Source organism: Loxodonta africana, chromosome 1, assembly GCF_030014295.1.
Source record: "Loxodonta africana isolate mLoxAfr1 chromosome 1, mLoxAfr1.hap2, whole genome shotgun sequence".
Classification (NCBI taxonomy): domain Eukaryota; kingdom Metazoa; phylum Chordata; class Mammalia; order Proboscidea; family Elephantidae; genus Loxodonta; species Loxodonta africana.
This window is the reverse complement of record NC_087342.1, coordinates 236,204,763-236,216,694: the sequence shown is the minus strand read 5'-3', so window position 1 is coordinate 236,216,694 and position 11,932 is coordinate 236,204,763. Positions and strand designations below refer to the sequence as shown.

The 11,932-nt window shown below is 46.3% G+C and overlaps 1 non-coding gene across 1 annotated transcript; it reads right to left on the bottom strand.

Moving 5' to 3' along the window:
• Positions 1–5,072: 5,072 nt before the first annotated feature.
• LOC111753137 (U6 spliceosomal RNA) lies at positions 5,073–5,179 on the bottom strand. Its single transcript, XR_002787988.1, has one exon. It is a non-coding gene; the product is annotated as a U6 spliceosomal RNA (small nuclear RNA).
• Positions 5,180–11,932: the final 6,753 nt, after the last annotated feature.

Genomic DNA, 11,932 nt, shown 5'->3' with positions numbered 1-11,932 from the left:
TGTGTGAAGAAAGAGACAGTTTACTCACGTTCAATTGTTCTTTCTTTGCTGATACAGTCTCCTGGCCCTTGTCTGTATTTCTCTAGTGCTTTGTGCCTGGCAGCTTTTCAGTAAGAATAAGTGGCTTTTCAGTGGGCTGAGAAATGTGTGAGTGTCTGTGTTTGTTAAGCACATATCAGGGAGGCAGTATAGCGTGCTTAGTTAAGACATGGTTTTGTAATTAGACAAACCTGCGTTGGAATCCTTGCTTTGCCATGAAGATTACATGAGATAATACCTATCAAGTGTTTAGGACAGCGCTTTAAAAAAAAAAAAAAAAATTTTTTTTTTTTTTTGTAAACACCTTTAGTACCACACAGCATTAAAACCGCTTGCCATTGAGTCGATTCCCAATCACAGCAACCCTATATGACAGAGTAGAGCTGCCGCATAGGGTTTCCAAGTCGGCAGCCTTTACTGAAGCAGACTGCCACACCTTTCTCCCGCGGAGCAGCTGGTGGGTTTGAACTGCTGACCTTTTGGTTAGCAGGTGAGCGCTTAACTACTGCACCACCAGAGCTCCTACACAGCATTAAAACCAAAAACCCATTGCTGTCGAGTTGATAGTGACCCTCTAGGACAGAGTAGAACTGCCCCATAGGGTTTCCAAGGAGCGGCTGGTGAATTGGAACTACCAACCTTTTGGTTAGCAGCTGAGCTCTTAACCGCTGCACCACCAGGGCTCCTACACAGCATTGTTGTTGTTAGGTGCTATTGAGTCGGTTCCGACTCACAGCGACACAGCATCAGTTGTTGTCATTTCCTGGGCTTGGAGAGAGCTCTGTGTGGGCCGACGTACTGAAGGGGGCTGAAGGGGGCCCGTGGCGGCCTGGCCTGAGTGCTGCCCAGGGCGGGAGCCTTTGTGGCTGGCAAAGGGAGAGGAGGAGAGGCTGTGAGCAGCGCCCATGGCTGGGAGAGGTAAGTCTGCAGGACAGGAAGTGCCACTTCTGGAAACACTGGTGTCAGGAAATGGCTGGAGTCACAGAGCAACTCTACTGTCTTGGCAAGAAATTAAAGGAAAACGTGTTGAAAATAAAAGGGAAGAATTTTTGGAAAGAGAATGAACTAAGGAAAAGTGGTTGCCATTAACATTCTTCTGTGCAGGGGGATTGTGAATGGCCATTTCCTCTCAGGGAGGTCTCTGTGCCTCACATAGACTCGATCCCTCTCTGGTCTTGGGGTCTCACACTCACCATGCCCCTGACCACTGCCCAAGTGGGGAAGCTGTGACTGCAGCTCGGAAAGCAACAGATCTCAGGGGACACGAGTCCCACCCAGAACGTCCTCTGTGTTGCTGGCTCGTCCCTCTCTGGGCATTTCCCAGTGGACACTTTGGTGGGTTATTTGCTTTGTATGGTCGTTTTCTTTGTAGCTGGTTATTTGCAGATTGTTGGGCTGTTCTTTCAATTAACTACACAAGTGGTCTTAGTCCTATACATGCATATATAAATATGTATACATTTTTGTAAATTAATTCACTCTAAAGAATAGGAGTCCCTTGTGGTGCGAACAGTTAATGCACTCGGCTGCTAACTGAAAGGCTGGAGGCTTGAGTCCACCCAGAGGCACCTCGGAAAAGAGGCCTGCTTCCAAAAAACCAGCTATGGAAAACCCTACGGAGCAAGGTTCTACTCTGACACACAGGGGATTGCTGTGAGTCGGAATTGATTCAAAGGCAAACAGATCGTTTTTTGGCTTTAACGTGAAGAAAGGTGAGGGTGTGCCCGTGAGCTGTTATCTTCACAAGGGTGGCTTTTGAGAAGGCTGCACTTTAAACCCCTTCAGGAAGTATTCTACATCTGGCTTACATTTACAAAACTATCCGTCTGTTAAAAAAAATTAATTTAAAATTCTACAGGTAATTTGATGAATTACACTTTTATCTGTTATGATACTTCGGAATCCTTTAATACTATAGGATGGACAGGTATGGTTTTTTTTAAGTTGCTGAATTGACGTCTGTTTTTCAGTTACATCTCATGACTATTAAAAGAAATTCCAGGCAGGTGTTCAGGTGGGGAAGCATGGCAAAGTGCCCCTTCTCCCAGTTCCTCTGCATTTTGTGGGGCATCAGGATAAATGTGTAATGACACCAACATTCATGGCTTGTCCTGTCTTTCCTTGACATGATGAGCTTCAGGGCAGGAGCCTCAGTTCTCTGTCTATCTAGACATGAGTCCCTGGGTGATACAAATGGTTAACACACTTGGCTGCCAACCTGAAGGTTGGAGGTTGGAGTCCACCTAGTGGTACCACGGGATAAAGGCCTGGCCACTGAAAAACCAGCCATCGAAACCCTATGGAGCCCAGTTCTTCTCTGACACACATGGTGTCGCCATGGGTCAGAGTTGACTCAACGGCAAATGGTCCCTCTAATGTTAACTCGGTAACCGATGATGTTTTGTCTACATTGGTTTCTCTGGTGTGTGTGGTTGTCTGTTCCCTTAGTGGGCTTTGAGATCCTCATGTATGGCGACACAGGCTGACGGACCAGACGTGGCCTACGCCCACGTGGCACCTGTAGTCAGCAGGCCCAACCGACCAGGACACACCATTGTGTGGTCGTGCACATAAGAGGGGAGAAGAACTAAGTGGGGCACTTGGGAAAGGGATATTTTAAAAATAGAAGCGGCAGCACATCACCTAGGCCAGATGAGTAGTTTGGGAATGGCGACGCACATACCAGATAAATGTGACATATTGACTCTGCCATGGTGATTCACTTTCATCCTGAATAGGGTCCCTGTACTCCCAATAACCCAAGTCACCAGAAAGTCATTAGTTGGTTCCGAATCATAGTGGCCCTATGTACAGCAGAACGAAACACTGCCGGGTCCTGCATCATCCTCACAATCGTTGTGTTTTAAGCCCATTGTTGCAGCTACTGTGTCAATCCATCTCTTTGAGGGTCTTCCTCTTTTTTGTTGACCCTCTATTTTACCAAGCATGGTGTCCTTCTCCAGGGACTGGTGCCTCCTGATAATATACCCAAAGTATGTGAGATGAAGTTTTGCCATCCTTGGTCCCAAGGAGCATTCTGGCTGTACTTCTTCCAAGACAGACTTGTTTGTTCTTCTGGCCGTCCGTGGTGTATTTAATATTCTTTGATAAAAACGTAATTCAAAGGCATGTACTCTTCTTTGGTCTTCCTAATTCATTGTCTGTGCATATGAGGCAATTGAAAACACCATGGCTTGGGTCAGGGGCACCTTAATCTTCAAAGTAACATCTTTGCTTTTTAACACTTTAAAGAGATATTTTGCAGCACATATGCCAAATGCACTATGTTGTTTGATTTTTCTTTTATTTTCTTTAATGTGAGAAATTTGGTAAGTTTTTAATGTTTGTATATGCCATGAAACCATCACCACAGTGAAGATAGTGAACGTATTCATTACCTCCAAAAGTTTCCTCAAGCCCCTTTATCATCATTCCTTCCATCTCCCTTGGTGCCCCATGTCCCCTGACCTACTTTCTGCCACTATAGATTTTATATAAATGGAATCGCACAGTATATACTCTTTTTTTTTTTTTCTGGCTTCTTTCACTTAGCATAATTATTTTGAGATTCATCCATGTGGTCGTGTGTATCTATAGCTCATTCTTTATGGCTAGATAGTACATGCCATTGTGTGGGTATAGTGTAATTTGTTTATCCGTTCACCTGTGGGTGGACATTTGTGTTTTTTCTGGTTTTGTTCTAGTACAAATAATATTGCTATGAACAGATCGTATGGATATATATTTTCTCTTCCCTTTCAGGGATCATTTTTTTTTTTTAAATTGTGCTTTAAGTGAAAGTTTACAAGTCCAGTCAGTCTCTCATATAAAAATTTATATACACCTTTCTGTATACTCCTAGTTGCTCTCCCCCTAATGAGACAGCACACTCCTTCCCTCCACCCTGTTATTTCTGTGTCCATTCAGCCAGCTTCTGTCCCCCTCGGACTTCTCATCTCCCCTCCAGACAGGAGCTGCCCACATAGTTTCATGTGTCTACTTGAGCCAAAAAGCTCACTCCTCACCAGTATCATTTTCTCTCTTATAGTCCAGTCCGATCCCTGTCTGAAGAGTTGGCTTTGGGAATGGTTCCAGCCTTGGGCTAGCAGAAGGTCCGGGGACCATGACCTCTGGAGTCCTTCTAGTCTTAGACCGTTAAGTCCAGTCTTTTTACCGGAGTTTGAGGTCTGCATCCCACTGCTCTCCTGCTCCATCATGGATTCCTTGTTGTGTTCCCTGTCAGGGTTGTTGTTGTTGTTGTTAGGTGCCGTTGAGTCGGTTCTGACTCATAGTGACCCTGTGCACAACAAAATGAAACACTGACCGGTCCTGAGCCATCCTTACAATCGTTGTTATGCTTGAGCTCATTTTTGCAGCCACCGTGTCAGTCCACCTCATTGAGGGTCTTCCTCTTTTCCGCTGACCCTGTAGTGTCTGTCAGTTTGTCGTACTGTGGGGGCTTGCATGTTGCTGTGATGCTGGAAGCTATGCCACCGGTATTCAGATACCAGCAGGGTCACCCACGGAGGACAGGTTTCAGCTGAGCTTCCAGACCGAGACAGACTAGGAAGAAGGACCCAGCAGTCTACTTCTGAAAAGCATTAGCCTGTCAGGGTAGTCATCGGTTGTAGCTGGGCACCATCTAGTTCTTCTGGTCTCCATCTAGTTCTTCTGGTCTCAGGCTGATGTAGTCTCTGATTTATGTGGCCCTTTCTGTCTCTTGGGCTCATAATTTCCTTGTGTCTTTGGTGTTCTTCATTTTCCTTTGCTCTAGGTGGCTTGAGACCAATTGATGTATGTTAGATGGATGCTTGCTAGTGTTTAAGATCCCAGACGCCACTTACCAAAGTGGGATGTGGAATGTTTTCTTAATAGATTTTATTATGCCAGCAGACCTAATTGTCCTGAAACCATGATCCCCAGACTCCTGCCTCTGCAACTCTAGCCTTTGAAGCGTTTGGTTTATTCAGGAAACTTCCTTGCTTTTGGTTTAGTCCAGTTGTGCTGACCTCTCCTGTATTGTGCATTGTCTTAAAAATATGGAACGCTTCATGAATTTGCATGTCTTCCTTGCGCAGAGGCCATGCTAATCTTCTCTGTATTGTTCCAATTTTAGTATATGTGCTGCTGAAGCAAGCACTGTTGTTTGATTTCTTGACTGCTGCTTCCATGGGCATTGATTGTGGATCCAAGTAAAATGAAATCCTTGACAACTTCAGTATTTATCTTGATGCTGCTTATTGGTCTAGTTGTGAAGATTTTTGTTGTCTTTATGTTGAGATGTAATCCATACTGAAGGCTGTAGTCTTCCATCTTCATCAGTAAGGGCTTCAAGTCCTCTTCACTTTCAGCAAGCAAAGTTGTGTCGTCTGCATCTCATAGAACATTGTAGGGCAGCATTTTTTTAAAGCAGGAATTTTCTGCCATTTAACCTAGAGTTTGTATTGTTTATTTTCATGGTTTCTTTTTTTTTTTCTTTTTAGTACTTGAAGTCCTAAATCACTTTACACAGAGTAAGACAAAAATGAAGAGACATGTATATAAATATATCCCCATCTCTGAGACTGGTATATAAGTATGTGTTCTCTTGGCAGAATACTTTAATTTTTTATGTGTGTTTGGACTCCTGGCTGGGAAAGATGGCATTGTGATGTACTTTTGTGGATAACTGCAGTGATGTGCATAGAGGTGGAGGCTGTAGAACTCATAATGGCTAGTGTGTCAAGAAATTTGAGTCACAAGGATCTTCACATCTTTCTTAAAGTTACTCTTTTTTCTTAAAATAGTCATTACTAATCCTAGTGGTCATGTGCAGTCACTGGTGATCCTAGCGGCCGTGTGGCAGTCACTGCTGATCCTAATGGCTGTCATTGCTGATCCTAGTGGCCGTGTGGCAGTCATTGCTAATCCTAGTGGCCATGTGGCAGTCATTGCTGGTCCTAGTGGCCGTGTGGCAGTCACTGCTTATCCTAGTGGTCGTGTGGCAGTCATTGCTGATCCTAGTGGCCACGTGGCAGTTATTGCTGATCCTAGTGGCTGTGTGGCGGTCACGGCTGATCCTAGTGGTCGTGTGGCAGTCACAGCTGATCCTAGTGGTCGTGTGGCAGTCATTGCTGATCCTAGTAGTCATGTGGCAGTCACTGCTGATCCTAGCGGCTGTGTGGCAGTCATTGCTGATCCTAGTGGCCCTGTGGCAGTCACTGCTGATCCTAGTGGCCGTGTGGTGGTCACTGCTGATCCTAGTGGTCGTGTGGCAGTCACTGCTGATCCTAGCGGCTGTGTGGCAGTCATTGCTGATCCTAGTGGCCATGTGGCAATCATTGCTGATCCTAGTGGCCGTGTGGCAGTCACTGCTGATTCTAGTGGCCGTGTGGCAGTCATTGCTGGTCCTAGTGGCCGTGTGGTAGTCATTGCTGATCCTAGTGGCCGTGTGGCAGTCATTGCTGATCCTAGTGGCCGTGTGGTAGTCATTGCTGATCCTAGTGGCCGTGTGGCAGTCATTGCTGATCCTAGTGGCCATGTGGCAGTCACTGCTGATCCTAGTGGCTGTGTGGCAGTCACTGCTGATCCTAGCGGTCGTGTGGCAGTCATAGCGGATCCTAGTGGCCGTGTGGCAGTCATTGCTGATCCTAGTGGCCGTGTGGCAGTCATTGCTGATCCTAGTGGCCGTGTGGCAGTCACTGCTGATCCTAGTGGCCGTGTGGCAGTCATTGCTGATCCTAGTGGTCATGTGGCAGTTACAGCTGATCCTAGTGGTCGTGTGGCAGTCACAGCTGATCCTAGTGGCCGTGTGGCAGTCATTGCTGATCCTAGTGGCCATGTGGCAGTCATTGCTGATCCTAGTGGCCGTGTGGCAGTCAATGTTGATGCTAGTGGCCATGTGGATAGTGAATTACTTGTTATTCAAATGTGTTGTGAAAATTTCAGCAGGCTCAAATACATCAAGAAGGAGCAGTTTAGGGGAGATCCCTGATGTCCTTCCTCGTGTGTACAGTTCCCAGGGATAAAAGTAAACTGGCAGGAGCATTTGAAGCGCCCTCTGCTCAGGGGAGATGAAGGAAGTCTCCCAGTCCCAGGTGAGATCTCGAAATGGGATTTTTTTTATCAGCTGTCTTCAAACTGTGTGCCTACACTTTCATGAGGATACCTGGGCAAACATGACTATAAGGAATTCAACCTTAGTATAGACTCCTTTATATAAATGAACCCGCCTGGCACCATCTGCCTGACTATAGGCTTAGTAGCCTAGCTCTACTTTTCTGAATTCTCTTTCACTGCCGCCCGACTTCTATGTCCAAAAGAAGAAAGGCTACTTCTTGCCTATCCAGAGTTTTCCTGTGGTTCATTGCCCTGAAGTGCAAAAATCTCTGGGGTCCTGAACAGTGATATGATTTGAGAATGCTCTGCACCTGAGGGAGAGTCCAGGGAGAACAAGCCAAAGAGAGCTTCTGCAAATGTGGGAGACTCTACCTATTCAACAAACTCCTGGTGAGGTGCTGTATCTCTGTTGTCTCTGCATTTATCTATCCATCCACCCACCCATCTGCCCATCTACCCATCCCCCATCCACTCACCCACCCACTCACCCATCCATCTGTCTGACTTTCCCTCCGTCTGACCGTCCATCCATCTATCCAACCATCCACCTACTCCCCCACCCACCCACCCAGCTACCCATCCATCCGTCCGTCCGTCCGTCCGTCCGCCCGTCCACCCACCCATCCACCCACCCATCCATTCATCCATCCACCTGTCTTAGAGTTAGAATTCAGAAGTGAGAACATTGCCACAAAAAAAGGCATCAGCATTTAAATTATACAGTGATAACCTTCTCAGACAGAAATTTGGCCTGATTTAGCTATTTGATTTGACACTGAGGACTGGCTTTACCAGTAAGGCTGTGTGATAGAGGGACTCTGTAATCTGAAGGAAGTATTTCTCAGCTCTGAGGTTTTGACAGAAATACGTATCAGGTATACTTGCTGTAAGGAATACATGAGAACATACATCATTCACAACTATTTAAACTCATGATGCAATTTTTATATGTCAACTTACAGATGGGTGATAGGGTACATATTCTGTTGAAAGTATGCTGCAAAACAGTGAGTGAGTGCAGAGGCTGCTCTCATCTGAGTGAGCTGGCTGTATGCAAGTAACTGAGCTAGGCTGGGCGGAGCTCACCACCTGAGTATCTGAAAGCCATGCAGGTGGACGTTCACCACCTGAGTATCTGAAAGCCACGCAGGTGGACCTTTACTGCCCGAGTACCTGAAAGTCACGCAGGTGGACGTTCACCCGCCTGAATATCTGAAAGCTATGCATGTGGACATGCACTACCTGACTACCTGAAAGCCACGCAGGGCAGCCATTCACTACCTGACTATCTCAAAGCCATGCAGGGTGGGCTGGTGAAGCCAACAGAATAGAGATCGCAAACACTGACTACACCTGGGATTTGGCTTACAAGCCTTAAGCAAGACCAGAGAGGACGCCAGGAACTAGTCTTCCTATGTTCAACCAGTTATCACCACTGATGATGGTAGCCAAAATGGCTCTCTGGGGTTGCTTTCCAGAGCACTTCCCTTTAGTATTAACCTCATCAATCGGTGATTGATGACATTCTGTCTACATTGGTTTCTGTGTGTGTGTGTGGCTATTTGTTCCCTCAGTGAGTGGGCTTTGAAAACCTTGTATGTGCTGACACAGGCTGACAGACCAGACATGGCCACGCCTGCAGTCAGCAGGTGTGCTACCCTGGACACACCAGCGTGTGGGAAAGGAAGCTAAACTGAGAGGGCCCCTGGGAACACCTCCCTGAAGACATGGCCTGGGAAAAAGGGAAGGTGGGGTGAGCCAGTGTGGGTTGGGGTGAAGGGTAGGGGAGGGAGGGTAAGTGCTTCTGGTGGGGGTGCAACAGTGAGAGCCCTGGAGAGGGGGCGTCCTGCCCAAGGACACATGTTTGCATCCAGGTGTAGCTGCTTCCTGTGCCTTAGGAGGGAGTGTGGGGCACTGCCTTCCTGGGCCAGAGCAGGAAGTTCCTTCTGGGAAGGAGCAGATTAATCATATATGTAGGATCACACATCCAGTCCATGGGTGGTGCAAACAGCTAACGCACTCACTTACTAACTGAAACATTGATGGTTCAAGTCCACCCAGAAAGGCCTGGAAATCTACTGAAAAATCAGCCATTGAAAATGGTACGGACGCAGTTCCACTCTGAGGCATATGGGGCACCATGAGTTGGAATCAACTTGATGGCAACTAGTATTGTATCCCTAATGGATAAGGAAGGACACCAGAGCCACACTGGGGTATCCCCTTAAAATCTCAGCTGAGTCCTGGGGAAGAGACCCTCCTCAGTGATGTGGGGGCGGGTAGCTAATACCAGAAGCAACCCTAACAACACCACTTATAGGCATGTAATGGCTCTCAGTTTTGTTTTTGTTTTTAAAATAATTTCCATTGTGCTTCAAGTGAAAGTCTACAAATCAAGTCAGTCCCCCACACAAAAACCCATATACACCTTGCCACACACTCCCAACCACTCTCCCCCAAATGAGACAGCCTGCTCTCTCCCTCCACTCCCTCCCCTCGCGTCCTTCTCGCCAGCCTCCAACCCCCTTCACCCTCTCATCTCCCCTCCAGGCAGGAGATGCCAACACAGTCCAAGGTGTCCACCTGATCCAAGAAGCTCACTCCTCACCAGCATCCCTCCCCAACCCACTGTCCAGTCCAATCCCTGTCTGAAGAGTTGGCTTTGGGAATGGTTCCTGTCCTGGGGCAACAGAAGGCCTGGGGGCCATGACCACCGGGGTCCCACCAGTCTCAGTCAGACCAGCAAGCCTGGTCCTATGAGAATTTGGAGTAAGCATCCCACTGCTCTCCCGCTCCCCCAGGGGCCCTCCGCTGTGTTCCCTGTCAGGGCAGCCATCATCCGCAGCCGGGCACCATCCAGCTCCTCTGGTCCCAGGATGATGCAGTCGCTGGGCCACATGGCTCCCCCTGTCCCCCGGGCCCGCAATCACCCCATGTCCCTGGTGTTCCCCACCCTCCCCCGATCCAGGTGGGCCGAGACCAACCAATGCATCCCAGATGGCTGCCTGCCAGCGCCCAAGACCCCAGACGCCACTCTTCAAAGTGGGATGCAGAATGCCCTGCCAACAGATTTCACTATGACAACTGACCCAGACATCCCCCGAAACCACAGTCCCCAGACCCCCGCCCCCACCATGCTGGCCCTCGAAGCACCCAGCCCATTCAGGAAACTTCCCCACCCCTGGCCCAGTTCAACTGCGCTGAAATCCCCTGTACTGTGTGCTGTCCCCCCCTTCACCTAAAGTAGTTCTTATCTACTATGTAATTAGTGAATACCCCTCCCCCGCCCTCCCTCCCCCTTCTCGTAACCACAAAAGAATGTTTTCTTCTCAGTTGAAACTATTTCTCAAGTTCTTATAATAGTGGTCTTATACAATATTTGCCCTTTTGCAGCTGACTAATTTCACTCAGCATAATGCCTTCCAGGTTGCTCCATGTTATGAAATGTTTCACAGATTCCTCACTGTTCTTTATCGATGCTTAGTATTCCATTGTGTGAATATACCATAATTTATGTATCCATTCATCTGTTGATGGGCACCTTCGTTGCTTCCAGGTTTTTGCTATTGTAAACAGTGCTACAATAAACATGGGTATGCATATATCTGTTCGTGTAAAGGCTCTTATTTCTCTAGGATATATTCCAAGGAGTGGGATTGCTGGATCATATGGTAGTTCTATTTCTAGCTTTTTGAGGAAGCTCCAAATTGATTTCCAAAGTGGTTGTACCATTTGACATTCCCACCAGCAGTGTAGAAGTGTTCCAATCTCTCCACGGCCTCTCCAGCATTTATTATTTTGTGTTTTTTGGATTAATGCCAGCCTTGTTGGAGTGAGATGAAATCTCATTGTAGTTTTGATCTGCATTTCTCTAATGGCTAATGATCGTGAACATTTCCTCACATGTATCTGTTAGCTACCTGAAAGTCTTCTTTAGTGAAGTGTCAATTCATATCTTTTGCCCATTTTTTAATTGGGTTATTTGTCTTTTTGCAGTTGAGTTTTTGCAGTATTTATGTAGATTTTAGAGATCAGGCGCTGATCAGAAATGTCATAGCTAAAAACTTTTTCCCAGTCTGTAGGTAATCTTTTTACTCTTTTGGTGAAGTCTTTGGATGAGCATAAGTGTTTGGTTTTTAGGAGCTGCCAGTTATCTAGTTTTTCTTCTATGTTCTTTATAATGTTTTCTATACTGTTTATGCCATGTATTAGGGCTCCTAACATTGTCCCTATTTTTTTTTCCATGATCTTTATCGTTTTAGATTTTATATGTAGGTCTTTGATCCATTTTGAGTTAGTTTTTGTGCATGGAGTGAGGTATGGGTCTTGTTTCATTTTTCTGCAGATGGATAACCAGTTATGCCAGCACCATTTAACTGTTTTGGGGCCTTAGTCAAATATCAGCTGCTCATATGTGGATGGATTTATGTCTGGATTCTCAATTCTGTTCCATTGGTCCATGAATCTGTTGTTGTACCAGTACCAAGCTGTTTTGACTACTGTGGCAGTATAATAGGTTCTAAAATCAGGTAAAGTAAGACCTCTTACTTTGTTCTTCTTTTTCAGTAATGCCTTATTTATCTGGGGCCTCTTTCCCTTCCATATGCAATTAGTGATTTGTTTCTCCATCTCTTTAAAGAATGTCCTTGGGATTTGGATCGGAATTGCATTAAATATATAGATCGCTTTTGGTAGAATAGACATTTTTATAATGTTAAGTCTTCCTATCCACGAGCAAGGTATGTTCTTCCACTTATGTAAATCTCTTTTGGTTTCTTGCAGAAGCGTACCTTAG